This window comes from Pundamilia nyererei, unplaced genomic scaffold, assembly GCF_000239375.1.
Source record: "Pundamilia nyererei isolate P.nyererei 1_Seehausen unplaced genomic scaffold, PunNye1.0 scaffold00017, whole genome shotgun sequence".
NCBI lineage: Eukaryota > Metazoa > Chordata > Actinopteri > Cichliformes > Cichlidae > Pundamilia > Pundamilia nyererei.
In genome coordinates, this window is record NW_005187418.1 from 4963375 (window position 1) to 4979117 (window position 15743).

At 37.4% G+C, this 15743-nt stretch overlaps 1 long non-coding RNA gene across 1 annotated transcript in view; it reads left to right on the forward strand.

Annotated features, from left to right (window-relative positions):
• Positions 1-14638: 14638 nt before the first annotated feature.
• Positions 14639-15743, forward strand: part of LOC102209999 (uncharacterized) — a 2551-nt gene continuing 1446 nt past the window's right edge. Inside the window, exon 1 of the long non-coding RNA XR_311528.1 lies at positions 14639-14769. This is a non-coding gene — a long non-coding RNA (uncharacterized LOC102209999). The remainder of the gene's footprint in view (positions 14770-15743) is intronic.

Below are 15743 nucleotides of genomic sequence, written 5' to 3' on the forward strand. Positions count from 1 at the left end.
GCTCACTCTCCCGCTCTGTCTTTCACTCACACAGACACGCACACCACCACCATCAACTTTGCTAAATTGCTAATGAAAAAACATTGATCAGGCAGCTGTGATTGAGCAGCAATGTAAATCCAACTACTTTCACGGTTGTTGTGGTCGTGATAATTTTGTGAGGCCACATCGAAAAGGCTCAGATGAGCTTTCCAAAGTTCTACAAATACCTCCATCACTTGTGCCCAGATCACACGCTACACTGCTGTGCTACTCTGTCTTTTTCACCGACATTTATGTATCTGCGCGTGCGCAGTGTGAGAAGCTGCGGTGACACCCTCACGACGGACCCTCAAACAGGTTTGAAATCCTCCCGACCAAGCGATTGATGATCGGGAGGTGGTGGTGAGGTGTTAATCGCTTCTCGTTACCCCATGTATACTACGCGATGCACGACGCACAATGAAGGCCAAAATCGGGCCAATCGCCAAAACGGTCGCACAACTGAAAAATCAGCTCAAAATGGGCCAAAAATCGCACAGTGTAAGCCCAGCTTTACATTTCAGTGGTTGTTTTTCTCCATAAACAGGAGAAATATACCCCCATATGTCCTTTACCTCAATTGCTTGGGAATGTATAAACCTACTGATATAATTAGCTTCATGAGTCACTGATTGCATTAAAACATTTTTACAGCGATGCATTTAATGTATTCTCATGTTAACAAAGGCCTGTGGGAAAGAGCAGTGCAAAAAGGCAAGGGCACTTACTCTTTAGCTTCTATTTATGCTCATAGGTTTAATTGAATTTTCTGCAATAGCCCTGGCTTGCAGATATAAATTATGCCTCTCAATCGTTCAAGATAGCCAAAAAGACAGCCCCTGCTACAGATGTATGAAAGAGCAGGCAGGGGCAAGAGAAGGCATAGATTTATGTGTGCATGGAAAAACATGACCCTGGGTCTCTGCTGCCTGTCAGCAGAGCATCTTTTCCATTACCTTGAGGATTCATAAGCACTATATTTCAGGCAAGGGTCCTTTAATAAATTCAGGACAGACTCAAAAATCCCAGCAATTCCAATTCATTCTACTTTTTTTTTTTTTTTAATGCTGCAATTAAAATGTGTTTTGAGAACAACACTAGAATAGGAATCTGCACTCTCACAAGCAGGCTTTGATACAGCTGCCTCAAAAGACCCAATGTAAGTCGAATCATATCCTCTCGTCTTGTTTCCTGTAAGCCAAAAGGGCATACAGAAATGAGATTTTTAATCTCAATGAGATTTTTTTTTTACCCGGATAAATAAAGGATTAATAAAAAAAAAACTATCTATTCTCATTAATACAACATGTTCATTCAGCCTGTTTTTGTTCCCAGGTTGTCAAAAACTGTTTGTTTTGTTTTTTGTAATTGTGTCGCAGATACTCACAAGGTGTACCTTGGCAATAGTGCAGCAGATCTCCCCTGACATAAAGGACCCTTGGCATCAAATTTAAGTGCTCTGGGTAAATGGAATGCAGGGCTGATCTATTTTTCTTAAACTACCTTTTTTGCCTAGATCACATCCAGTGAGTGGAAACAAAAGTAACAATCAATTAAAAACCAAAGATATGAAGTAATTGAAATAAGCACAAACCACAGTCTCAAATTGTCCAGGGGTTAAAGTAAGAGTTGTCAGGTAGGGGGATGGAAAAATGAACTGTAGACTAGTGATGCACTAGGGCAGCGGTCCCCAACCCCTGGGGCTCGGGTGTGAAATTTTTTCAAGGACTTTATCGTTAACTCAGTGTCCCTGGGTCTTTTCCCTTGTTGTAGTTGTATGTCTTATTTTGAAAGAAATATTTACGTGTTACCATAGCGACCAGAGAGCATTAACCTCCTAAGACCCGAACTCTTCCACGGCATGCATTTGTAATTTCTCTTTGATATTTGGGCTGATTGGGACCTGATGAATGTAAAAACAAAGAATTACCAGATTTTTTTTTACCTAATTATTGTTTCTAAGAAAAATAAGAGCCACATATGAGGATATTTGTTTAAAATTTCGATAGAACAGTAGCAGTATAATGTCCTCGGAAGTGGATATCAGGCCCTTGTAGAGCAAAATTGAGTATTTAGGTCTAAATAACCCAAAATGTGGTGTCCACATATGTGGACGCCAGGTCCTAGGAGGTTAAGGGGCAAAAAGGAGGATGTTACTCTCAATGTTGTTGGTGCATTTCAGGAGGACGCCGCTAATAAAGTTACACAATTACACAGTTAATTTGTGTTTATTATTATGTTTACAAAATACCACAGTTTTTGTCTTGGTCGTATCGTTTCATTTGGTTGTATTGACGTGAAAATATTGTCTGACATTAAACAGATCCATGGCGCAAAAAAGGTTGGGGACCGCTGCACTATGAGGAAAGGGGAATACCTGCCAAATGATACCATATTGTGAGTCACAGTAGAGTTTTCTATAAGCTGACCTGAGCAGCTGCAGGATTTAAGAATAACAGCTCTTCATGCTTTTATCCAACCACATTCTAAAATATCAAAGAAGCTCATGCAACTTCTGAACAGAAGTTACATGAGCTAACACCACCAGCAAGAATAAAGGTGAATTTGACAGGCAGTATTTAAAAACATTAGCTTAAATCCAAATGCATGACTTCTACTCTTGACTTAACCTAACAGTGAACCATAAACACTGGAGACTACTTTGCATCAGTGGAGTCACAGCTGATGATAACTTGTTTGACTGGCTTGGAGTTGGACATGATTCATTACTATACATTTTTCCCTGCAGTTATTACCTAGTAAGTGCAGGTTGGTGGCATTTCTGGGGGTTAGCACTGTTGCCTAACAGCAAGAAGGCCCTGAGTTCATCTCCACCATCTGACCACGGCCTTTCTGTGTGGAGTTTGCGTGTTCTTCTTGTGTTTATGTGGGTTCTGTCTAGGTTTCTCCCACAATCCAAAGACATACAGCTTGTAGAGTTAGCTTAATTGGTTATTCTAAATTGCACAAAGAGGTGAAAGTCTCTCTGTGTTAGCCCTGCTGGTGACCTTGTGTAGGGTGTTCTCAGCTTTTGTCCTATGGTAGCTGGGATAGGCTCCAGCATTCCCGAGACCCTGATAAAGATAAGCAGAAGAGCATGGATGTCCACTAAAGTAAGCTAAGCGACTAATTCCATACAACTCCACTGTTTAATTAAAAACAAACTTTAAATTCCAAAGTTCATTTAATATTGATGAGAAATCATTATCTTTCAGAGGCATTTATGTCCTGTCCTGTCTTACATCTTTCTCCATGTCTATGAGCACAACTGCCAATTTTTTCTATCTCTCTCTCTAACAAGTGAAGTATCTAGAGGTTCCTATGATGTGTTCATACTTACTCAGCAAGTAAGTTTGTGTTTTGTGACATTTTAGAAATTGCATTTACCTGCCACTTCCAGAGTGGTAGATATTGTCACTTCCCTTCTGCAGCGCTATCTGTGTGCTAAAGAATAAAAACACAACTTTCTCTATGCATTAATAAATTACAGGGATGACTGGGGAAAATAGATGCATAGTGTACAAGCTGTACTTTTTAATTTCACAAAATGTCAGTTTTTGTAGTAGTAGTAGTAGTAGTAGTAGTAGTAGTAGTAGTAGTAGTAGACATTACCTCTAGTGGCAGACATTAACCCTACTTTAATAAAGCATTGGCACCATTGTAAGAATGACAATGAAAGAGACAGGTTGAAACACATATAAAGAAATACTGTTGGATGCCAATAAATTGTGTAGTGAATGTTTTTCCATCTGCTACAATGTAGGAAATATTTTGTTGTGAAAGTAAGGACAAATGTCCAGGAGGCAAGACCCTAACACTCACCCCTTGGTGGAGTGGTATGGTCTTGTTCGGGTCCTCTACCAGATACCTGGGAGTTTCGTGCTTCTTTGTATTATCTTAGCTGTTCTGAGGGCAGCGCTCTTCTGGACAGAAACCTCTGATGTTGTGCCTGGAATCTACTGGAGCCACTGTTACAGTTTACAGCTTCTAATGCCCCTATTATAAACTACTAAGACCACTTTATGTTTCACATTGTTTCCAATTGCTCAGTCCTGATATTTCTCTGTTTGCTCCTTCTTCCTAATGTTGTTGTCTGCTAGGAATTCCAAATCTATCACAACTTCTTCTATTTCTTGTGAGCTACCGGTATGTCTTGTTTGGCCAGCAGCAGATTGTTTTTTCTGGAACTTGAAGTCCCTTAAGACTTTAGCCCTGTTTTTCTCAACCACCTTTGGTGATGTCTCCCATCATCACCATTGCCCGAGACTTGGGGACTTCTGGTCCATATACGACACAGATCTTTCTGTACACGATCCCATTCACTAGTATGTGCCTCCTATAGGTATGTAGTCCTAGCTTACATCTTACATCCTGCTGCTATCTTGTGAATAGTATGCAAATTGGGTCCTGCAGTCTGCTACAAAAGGTGGATTCTGTTCATGTGGACTTAACATTTTCAGTGGGAGAAAGTTTTTTCACTCGTCCAAGTGACTTAGTCAGCTGAAAATTGTCCAGACTCACAGAATCAACCTTGTGGGATTTACTTACCTGGATGATTGTGCATGCATCAAGATACTTCTGTGGATCTTGCTCTGAGGACCTGCTTTTGCATTGCCATTTTAGTCTCTATGCTGACTTTTAAGTAGGTCTTTTCTACCCATTGGCAGGATATCTCGATGTCACCCACTTTCTCTATCTATCAGTGGTGTGTCGCATTCAGGGCTTGGTCATCCATGATAGTTACTCTTCCTGTTCCTCAGTAGGATCTGTCTTCAGCTGCTTGAGGTCTCAACTTGGGGGCTCATCTACCTGATGTATTCACAGATGCTCCATGTTTCATCCTGGATTGTGGCTCAGACCTCATCCTTCCTCTTTTCATTGCTCATAGAGCCTCAGAGTAGTGGTGGTAAGGGTTCAAAATGTTCATTTAAGACATACAATGAAGTGATAGATAAAAAGGTAAGATGCAGTATGGGTTAAAAAGACAATTTGTTAAAAGTATACAGTTAAAAGTATATAGTATATAGGGGAATATAGTTTTTTTTTTCTTTTGTTATTATGTCTCTAAGGGTTCTGTGATGAATTCACTTTACCTTTCATGTACCATCCCATGGGTTACTTAAAGATGCCATGAGTTGGCACATGCTGCTCAGGAGGAACGTGACGCCCCTGAGAGGCAAGTGCTACAGAATATATTCTCGCCATGGGTCCTAAATCTGGTGTCTGGCTCATGTTTCATCTCCTGGAGTGGACATCTCCATATGATGAGAAAGAAGACAATGCCTCCCTACCTACACATACACACCTGAATTTATGGCCAGTACTTTTCCAGAGCAAGCTGACCCTGACTGTGCATGCACATTCCAACAAGACCACTTTGCGTTGTGAGGAGTTTTGTATCTTCTCATCAGTGGCATCTGTCTCCTGGCATCTGCCAGCTCATTGTTCCATGGTATCACTAATGGGGCTTATGTCTTGATAGCTTGGATCTTATTTGTAGTGTTCAGCTAGCTCCTCAGCACCTGTCTTACCTTCTGAAGGCAGTTGCTGACCATCGTCTGTGGGATATCTTCATTCCTGAGACTCATTGGATGGCTGTCTTTGTGATATTGACTATGCTGTTGTCTCTTTCTAGGTTCACCAGCCACTTCTCCCAGTGTTGTTTAGTTAGTCTAGTAGTACTTGCATTATTCCCTTGTATCTTAGATGGATGGATCTTTGAAGAGCAGGCCATTTATTCTACTGGTCTATGATTCTCTGATCCCTTCAGCCTTTTGGAGTTGTGAGTTGTGTGGGTCTTTGTTTGGAATTTTTGGATTCTCTGTTATAGAAAACTTGTTGTCTTCTAAGACCCCCCCCCCCCCCCCTTGTCTATCTATTATATAAATAGTCAGATCGATAGATCTATATCTATATATATCTTTGATTATCCATGGTCATATATATGTGGGTCTGTGTTCCACACACCGTATACATTCACTTCCACACATACCAGTGTGTGGAATCTAATCATGTCTCAGTGTTCCTCAATAAAGTCTCCTCTGACAAACATGATGGAAAGCCACTCTGCTCCAGAGCAGGATACTCTGGAAATGACTCGAAGATAAAATATCGCCATTCCACTGAATGACTTGCCAATCCAAATTTAAAAAGTTAGTAGAGGCCAGGTTTATGTTGTACTCTTCATTGGGGCTATATTTCACACTCAAATACCCACAAACTTACACAAATGTACTGACTTCTTCCTTTCCAGTAAAGTATATGTGGCTCAATAACCTAATGATGATCTGATGTAAGACCTGAATCCTGGTCCTTCAGATTACCATTAAATTAGAAATAAATAATTAACTCTACAGTTGTAAACTACCTCTTTTTGTGAGATAAATGTTATACCCATGTTAGACCCACGTTATAGTTTTGAACAGAGGGCTTTTGAAATAAAAGATCCTACTCACATGTTACACGACACTTGTAAATGTAATAAAAATTTAATATGCTGTATGTTTGTTCTTTTCAGTGCCAAAATGCTGTTTGGAAGACTGGATCTAGATCATTTGACTTGGCATTGACTCCTAATTCACATGCGCATTTTGAATAGTTTTTTCCCCCCGTTTTTTTCTATTAACTGAGGTCCTTGCTGTGCTAATAGTATTTGAAAGGCCATGGTGAACACACAACTATCCTGACATCACATTTGAGTTGCCAGGTTGGACTGAAAACATAGTATGTGTACAATGTAGCAGTCACAGGTATGCATACTCAAACTCCCTATGTCAAGAGCATGAAGGATCCACACTGAATAAAAAACAAAAGCTAATCATATATTGTGGCTTAACAAAAGTCCAAAAAGAAATATAAAAAAGTCCAACCAAAAGCATCCAAATAAAATGGAGACACAAAATACAAAAGAGGAAAGCAGGATAGGAAAGACTGAAGGCAATATAACTGAAACTACAGAGAAGATAGGATTATTTGTCCAGCAAGGGTTGCTTGGGAGTGAGATATGGGTAAAGACAATCAAGAAAATCAGAGAAGACAAAGTGAAACACACACCAGCAACGAAAGAAAACATGATACACATGATAAAAGACTATAGGAATGAACAGAGAGGGAAACACTGAGTGAAAAAATAAACTATTAACTGAAAACAAGACATTACCCAAACACGGGACTGCAAACCTGAAACACATCATTGCAATAATGATGAAGGAAAAATAAGAATAGCTGATGTCACAATAAGTGAATCTCTCAGTCTTCTAGAATAAAGGAATCAAAACAATTAATCCACACAACAAAACTTTGAACACTGGAATAACAGCAAAACCCAAACAGAAACCAAAAATCCAATATATTATTAAGAATTCATACCCCCAGATAATGTGTTTGAGTTAAGCCAGCCTATAGTTCTTTGACAGTTAAAACCAAACAAACAGTCTGCAGAACTCCATCAACAACAGCAAGGCTTGACATCCGTACATATATCCAGCCAAACATCCAACACTGACATTCACCCAACAGGCCTTATTTTAAAGCTGCTGATCCAAAGAGATCAATCCAGTTTAAGAACCAGCTTCACTATAAAACAGTAAGTGGTGGTCAGATGGTCAATAAGCCTTATAACTCAGCAAACTGATCTGTTTTAATGTCTTTGATCTGTGATTATTCTATGGAAATCCTAGAGGGGGTGGTGGGTTTTATCATTTGATTGTGTCACCATTTTTACAATGTTTACAATCTAAACTATATAGCATATTACTTTTTTTTTTAAAGAAGCAACATCATCCCAACCATGTTGTGATGTTCAGTTAACGAAGCCCCAGCAATGCTAGCAGACAGGGTAGTATCCAGAGTCTACATGCTGGTTGTGGTGATGCTTGAGCAGATGGCAGATGGAGACAAGGATGAGGCTGTCTGGTGGTGGGTCACATCAGTCTAAAAGGGGAAAGAGAGAAAAGCAGTGTGTTTGAAAGAGCGGGGAATAGAGGATCAGGCAAAAAGAATATTAGATCAGAGGAATGATAAATTTCAGTTGGATAGCATTAGAAAACAGAAGTGGTGAAAAGAACAGAGCAGTAGGAATGGCATAAAATCATGCTAAAATACAGGCAGACAAAAAACATAGATCTTTCTTAACGGCATGCAAGTCAACATTATATCTATTTATCTATCGATATATCAATAGATAGATAGATCAGTCAGTGCAATAGTATAGCCAACTGCTGAGTTATTACTGTCATGTAAACTCAACCACAGTTGGCTGATGCAAGAGGCAATTATTTTTATCACCTTGACTAGAATCAATTAGAAGTACTGTAGCATCATTCATTATTGACAATGACTAATGGGGGACCAGAGACTCAAGTCTTAAGAACCTTGCTAATTCAATAAACTCTCCTCAAAAATCTATTTAAGAGGAGAAATGTGGTGGAGAAAATTAAAAGCTTGCATGGCATCATGATCAGACACCAAGCAAGTGTTAAAAGGTTAAAAAAAAACACGCATCGCATTAATGGGACAGTAGAATGGCTAGCTAGACGCAGTCCTGCAGATGTATTATTGTGCTTTTCATGTTACAGTAGTGCAGAAAGAAAGAAGAGTTGAACACACACATAAAACAGTGTTTGTTAATGTAAATTTTGCCCTAAAATAAAATTTAAAAGCCCACAAATAACATATTTGTGATTTGTGAATGTCCCACATGAAAGATGAACATTGGTAATACAGTGGTTGTTGTTGTTGTTGTTGTTGTTGTTGTTGTTGTTGTTTTGTTTTTTTAAAAGATTATTTTATAAAGGAGTTGAATAAGTTTTAGTAAATGTTTAGTAAATATTAACAATAGCAAAGTTTTGATGATTATTTCACATTGTGAGTGCTCTTTTGACATACACTTTGACACATATGAAAGTGATAAATATCCTATTCCTAAATCAATAAGATTTAATATAATGTTGGTCTACCCTTTTCCTTATACACCTGTTGCTATGAAAATGTTTGGAATACCTGAATGCAGTGATATAACTGGGTGACTGAATACTTTTGGGATTATCGGACATATACTATTTAGACAAAAATATAGGGTTACACCTTTTAATCTTTAAATCTCCACCCTGGCAGGAGTTTTAAAAAAAATCTCAGTTTTCAGTGATCCAAAACAGCATTTACGTTTGGCCTAAAATCATAGAAAAAGCTGCATTTTCAAAAATATCCGTGTATGTGTGGACGTACCCTAACGTTAATTTTTAGTTGGGTTTTTTTTTAATCAATGAGTTCGATTGTTTCATTACAAATTGCAAAGTTAAAATACATATACAAATACAAGATTTTTATTATAACAAAAGAACATTATGAAAACTTTATTTTTGATAACTTGTGTGATTAGTTGTCCTAAATAAAGATGACATGAACTCTTACTGTGAAATAGATTTAAAGGCTGATTGCCTACATTTTAAAACTAACCTCTTAGCTAGCCACAAAAAAAAAGAAACATGTTTTAAATAATTATTGTAAAATAAGATCAGTCAAAGTTTATCATTTCACCCACATCTACCTCTAATCACCAAACCTGCATCTTTACATCCAGCGTCCACTCTGGTCCACCTCAGTATGCAGCCCTTTACCTCCTCAGCTGTTCTACTCAGGCCTAAAACCCATTTGGCTATTCTGCTGTGGATTTCGCTCTTTTGCTCTGATTAGTTCTCCACACCCTGAACATTTTGCTGAGTTCAGCTGCTGTTACTCCCCTGGTCTGTACAGTCAGCAATTTTCGATGTTTGGTCACACACTCAACACTCTGACCACTGCTCCAACTCAAAATCTCAGGAGTAATTATTTATCTTTTGTGTAACTACAGTTCCATATATATTTATTTATCACTTACAGCTAGTTACCTCTGGCTCACGTTATAGCAGCATCTCAAAATGGCTGTAAACAATTATTCTGTATCATTTTGTTTTCTTTTTATACCACACATTCTACAATTCGGCATTTGACAAATAAGTCAGTTTTAGGAAAAGTCTTAAAATATGAGATCATGGGGTTTTAATGGAGTTAACAGAGTTACATGATTTTTAAACTACACTATTCCTGCTGTTAAAAATATTGGAGAATGAATGGACTATTCTAAAGAGCTCACTGAAAATGGTTTTGTAATAGGATACCACCATTACTATAAGCCAGTTGGTGACATTCTTCCCTCAAAGGTATTTAACCGTCAACTGTAAGTGGTATTACTGAAAAGTGGAATTTAGGAACCAGAGAAACGCAGCCATGCAGTGGTAGACAACATAAAGTTACAGATAAAGGATTTCAAAACAAACAAAAGACTTAAGCTCCAAGGCAAGTCAATCTAACCAAAACAAGTTCAAATTAGTTAAAGACACAAGTGTTGCACTACATGTATTTGCACTGGTCTAGTACTTTATAGTTCTTATATTAGAATAGTTGTTGAAGGGCCCCGAAGGTGTAACTCAGCTCTACAATGAAAAAAGAAAATTTAGTAGAAAAATGCAAGACAGACGATTCACCTCAGCACCAGGAAACATAAAGAAATGGGTCATTCAACTAGGGTTGGAGGTCAGTCAGAACCATATCTACATGAAATATTAGATGGACCACTGAGCCATCTCACCCTGTCGACCACATCTAAAGCAGCATTGATGAGATTTAATGGTGTTTTATTGTATGAATTGGGCCTGTGAGGCCATGCAGGGGTAGCTATGACTTTTCACTGATGTTTTATATCCAATTATCTTCATGCTGAGTGGAGGGAGGAATGGCAAACATGAGCTAAATGGTGCATTTCATATGTGGTCAAACCCACTTCTAACCTCAGGCTGAGCCTGAGTTGGGTTGTTACTTTTTTACACACAAGGGCAGAGAAAAGACTGCAGTCGTTTTAGTCTGTAAGAATAGGTGTATGTATTTTAAAGGTTTTCTGAAAAATGCTCCCACACTTATAAATCACGAGTGTCTTTTTTCTCTTTTTTTCCACGTTTTGTCTGATGCCCACAGATATTTTTCTTAACCACTTATTTTTATCTGAATGGTTTAAAACGGCTTTACTCGAACAAGCCAGTAGTATTTCTAGCATGTAGTACATATGTTGTGCAGAAGTGATCGAAAATGATTTAAGTGCCCATGAAAAAAAAATCTTGGTTGTAATTCACATCTGTGTTGGAGCAGAATTAATAGAGCTTCCATGGCATAATCGCTGGATTTATGACCACCTCTTCCCCTCAGTGATGATCAAGGTCACATCTGCATGTCTGACAACCATCAGTGTGTTCGATCTGTCTCTGTTCACTTCAGCACAGGCCCTATGACACAGACCGAAAAATATGTGTGCAAACAACAATAATGTGATTCAAGTACATATGGAGAACATAGGTAGGCTATTATGTCTTGACAAAAAGCTATTTAAGTAGCAGAAGAAAATAAATATTTTAGGACAGAAATAACGAGCAAATAAACAGAGACTAGACGGAATGATACCATTAGAGAGGAGAAAAATACTCGCGGATAGATTAAATGAATATAAGCAAAATAAGCTGTCTCAAGGCTCTCAAGGCCATATTCCCAACATGAAAAGTTAATAGCTATGAATTTTTCCTCTGTTTAATTTCTCAATACTTTTCAGTTTAATAAAACACAAAGAACTGCAGTGGGATGGAAGAAAATACATTTCCACTTAGAAAAGGCAATAACCTGAGAAAATAACCATTTTCAATTAAGCTAGGGTTCTGAAGAAACAAAGGATTTATGATGGTGTTCTCCTCAATTGTTTCAAGCATGACAATTATCTGCCAAACATTTGAGACTGCATTCAACTATTGTAAATCACACTTAATTGCTATGCATTGTATGTGTACAAACATTGTAATCTGTGACTTACAGGTGTCAAGACTTTGTTTCCATTTATTCCAAAGCTTTATTTAAAGAACCAAATAATGAGTTTTATATGGATGTATAAATATTAGAAAATGAGCTGTCAAATATTTATTTTTTTGAACATTATGTGGAAGATTAAGACTCACTGACACTCACTCACAAAAGTACCAAAGTGTTAGAATAAAGTACTAAGATTTCAACTGTATTGACAGCCACAGGCAGTTTCAACTAAAGGAAGATACGCCTGTGGATTTTTCCCTGTGATTGCATACATACCTGTTCACTTAGGCGTCAGCACTCTGCTTACACTTTTGGCATTATGTTTGCTTTCGCAACACTTTTTTTGGTCATATACTGCTGTGACTGTCTCTACGTTCTCTTTTATCTGTAAACACATAAAAAAGGTTTACCTCTACCCAAGAACTATGTATAGATTCCTCCTGAGGGGAATTTATTATCATAAATTCCCACTGCCTGCTAGGCTTAATTTAGGGCGTCCTTTAGGGAAATGACAAGATCAGAGACTATTTTGGTGCATACGTTTGCTATCACAGAGTTAAACTCCACACATGATGATCATCTTGCAAGGAATTTATAGCTCAGTGGGTGATTGACTTAAAGTATGTTGAAAAGAAAATTTAGAGAGATAAAAATTAAAAATGTAATAATTGCATTAAAGCTAACTATAGTTCATGTGTTTGTTTAAATACCATTTAAATGTTTAAGGAACATTGTTCAGTTGTTCTTATCTAAAAATATTATCTCATTACATTACTTTTACTCACAGAAGTTTTCCACAGTCTTTTTAAAGTTTTTACTATTGAAAGTATTTATTGTTCTATGACAAATTGGGAAAATAATAAACAAACAAGCACACAAAAAATGGTAGGTATGGCAGATTTTTTTCTATTAGATAAAAGACCTGAGTAACTACAGTTGAGTAACCACTAACTAGAGTTAATAGCTAAGAAAAAGGAAGGGTTATTCTTTCTTCATTTACATCTTTAACATCACAGGTATTTTCTTCTTCTCCTTAAGTTAGCTATAGCATTTTAGAGTCCCGTAAATGGTTGGTTTTAGAAGTGTGAGGCATTCCAAGACAATATGAGTACTTGTGCCAAGGAATAACTGTCATGCTGTATCAGGGGACTCTAGTGGATGCATGGGTTTGTGATCTGATGAGATGGACTGCTTGTCATGTTTCTGCCAGATATTGAAAGAAATTGCCTGCTTGGGTAATAGAGCAACTGAACAGACAGAAGAGAAATAAAAAAAAATGATGAAGTGAAACGCAAATGCCTCATCACGTCTTACTGCCACACACAGTCCTGATTATATCCAGCTGCATAGGAACACGTAGTTTACCAAGGCTTAGACTTTTAGAGGACACAAACTAAAAGTTTCAATCGAAGAGGGCTTTTGAAGGATTTAACAAGACTCTACATTCGCTTTTATGATGCAAATCAAAATCCTAACAATGATCATAAATGCTCCATAAAGAGTTAAGTTGACAAAGAAGTTTGTGTCTAATCACTTTTTATCTTGTTACTATATGCAATTCTATTATATCATTGTAGTAGTGGTTGTAGTAATGGTTCAGTAGCCTAACATACTAGCAGATCTTTATTATTTGATGGTTTCATGTTATTACTTAATTAATACTGTTTACTTTCCAAATGTTATCGTTGTATATGCTTTTCATTTAATAAGCGTATTTTTTATTTCAATCTTGTTACCTTGTATTGTCTGTTTTTTTACATAAGCAGTTAAATAGTGAAATGTGCATAATATTGATCTGTACATGAGAGAGAAAATTATTGATGCACTTCCAAAAAAGAAGTGCCTGAAAATACTTCCCTTTTTTCTTTCATCATTTATTGATGAAAGTGGAGAATATAAAAATATAAAATTCCTTCTTGTCACCCATAACCCCCTGAGACACACATAATTATATCACTTCAGAGCACGCAGGCCAAATACAAAGATAAAATAAGTCTATATACTTAGATAAATAAGCATGCAAGCTAAAATTATTCATGTTTTCTCGAGAGAAAATGAGTGATTTACTGTGCTTTTTGCGTTGATGCATTTACAGATGATGAATAGTTTAGTAAGTAATTCAGTCTCCTAATGAAATGCAGCTATTTGAGTATATTCAAATTGTTTTTTGTTTAATTGTTTCCTGAAATTGTTCTTCTCGGTTCATCATTGATCATCATGTAATGAACTGTGCAGTCTAGTCAAGTCACTCTGTCTAATTATTTATTAAAATTTGATGGAATTTTCACAACATCCCTAAGCAGCATATGCTGCCACGGAGACGAGAAGAAACATATTTGTTATTGGCGACTAAAAGAAATTATGATTGTGAATGGATCTGAATAATGAACTTTTAATTTGCATAAGTACTTCAGAGACTTCAGTCATCTATCTAAAACGCAGTTTGTAAGTCACAATACATGGAACTCAATGATAATTGCGAGAACACATGTCAATAAACATATTTAAAAATTCACAATTCAACAGAGATAGACAAGTATTTGCATATATAGCAATGGTTTTACAACTCTTTACATTTATTAATACTGCCTGCACCTTTAAGACATTTTAAATCCTCACATAGCTTGCTCTTTTTAAGTAAAACTATTCAGGCAGTGATCTTTGTCAAACCTGTTAAACCTGAAGACACACCCTTCTTGTTCATTTCACTGAGGTAGACAATAACACCAGCAACTCCGCTTTTCATAAGATGGTGTGAGTATCTGTAAGGGTGAAGGTGCCTATCATCAGCAGTCCTTTAAGGAAAGTCTACTCTACAAAGAGAGATTAGAACCGACAGCGAGGTGACTCTGAAAGCAAAGGGTAAGACCATTACTCTTTTTCTCTACTCTTAATGGCCTCCTCTCACTTCCTTTCCAAGTTGCTTTCATGGGTGAGGAGGGTGATGGAATTTCATTACTTATGACTGAAATCCAAAGGAGTTTTGAAAGCCGGGTGAGATGGAAAGGTGCATTCAAAATGCCAGTATACCCTCCAGATGCCAGCAATCTAATTTACTGTCAGTGTTAATAAATGGGTAGACACTGGATGGCACAGATAAGTTGTTACTTCACCATCAGGGTTATCACTTAATATCTGATAATGTCTTTGGGGAGCAATTGTATCCGACAGTTGAAACAGGGGGCCTCAACTCCTGGCAGGAGAGATGATCATCAGTGTGGAAAGATTGTTAATCTGTCAAATCAATGTGACTTCACTCAATAAAGTGTTCGTAAAGAGACTTAAGTTTAGACTGTAGTGTTAATGATTCACATTTGTGAAAAATGATCTCTCTTTAATGAAATGGGACACTTCTATGCATAATATGTTCAGCTCTCTGTTGTTTACTGACTAGACATATATCATTACACCGATTCAGGCAGTGTCCTGTCTGTAGACATTGATGTCACATTTACACTGAACCAAAATGTTTCTTTGTACGTTACTGGATTTTCTTTTAGAGCATATAATGTCTTGTGCAGTTCCAAGGAAGAAGCAATATTATCTGCATAATTGAAAGCATTCCCGCAAAACAATGTAAGACGCAGATGATAAAGAAATGAAACCCAGCACTGGCAAAGAAACACATTTGAGTCATGGCACACAGTGAAGCAGTGAAATCTTAACAAACACGACAAAGTGTAATAACAGCATTATGACGCTGGATGCTGGATGTTGTTATTGTAAACAAAGCTCGTATTGTAAAGCCTGAGAGTGTGGGAGTCGCCACATAATTATTATTTTTTGAGGCGACTGAGGTCCTTCAGCATCTGCCAGAAAATGCTCAGGATTTTCTA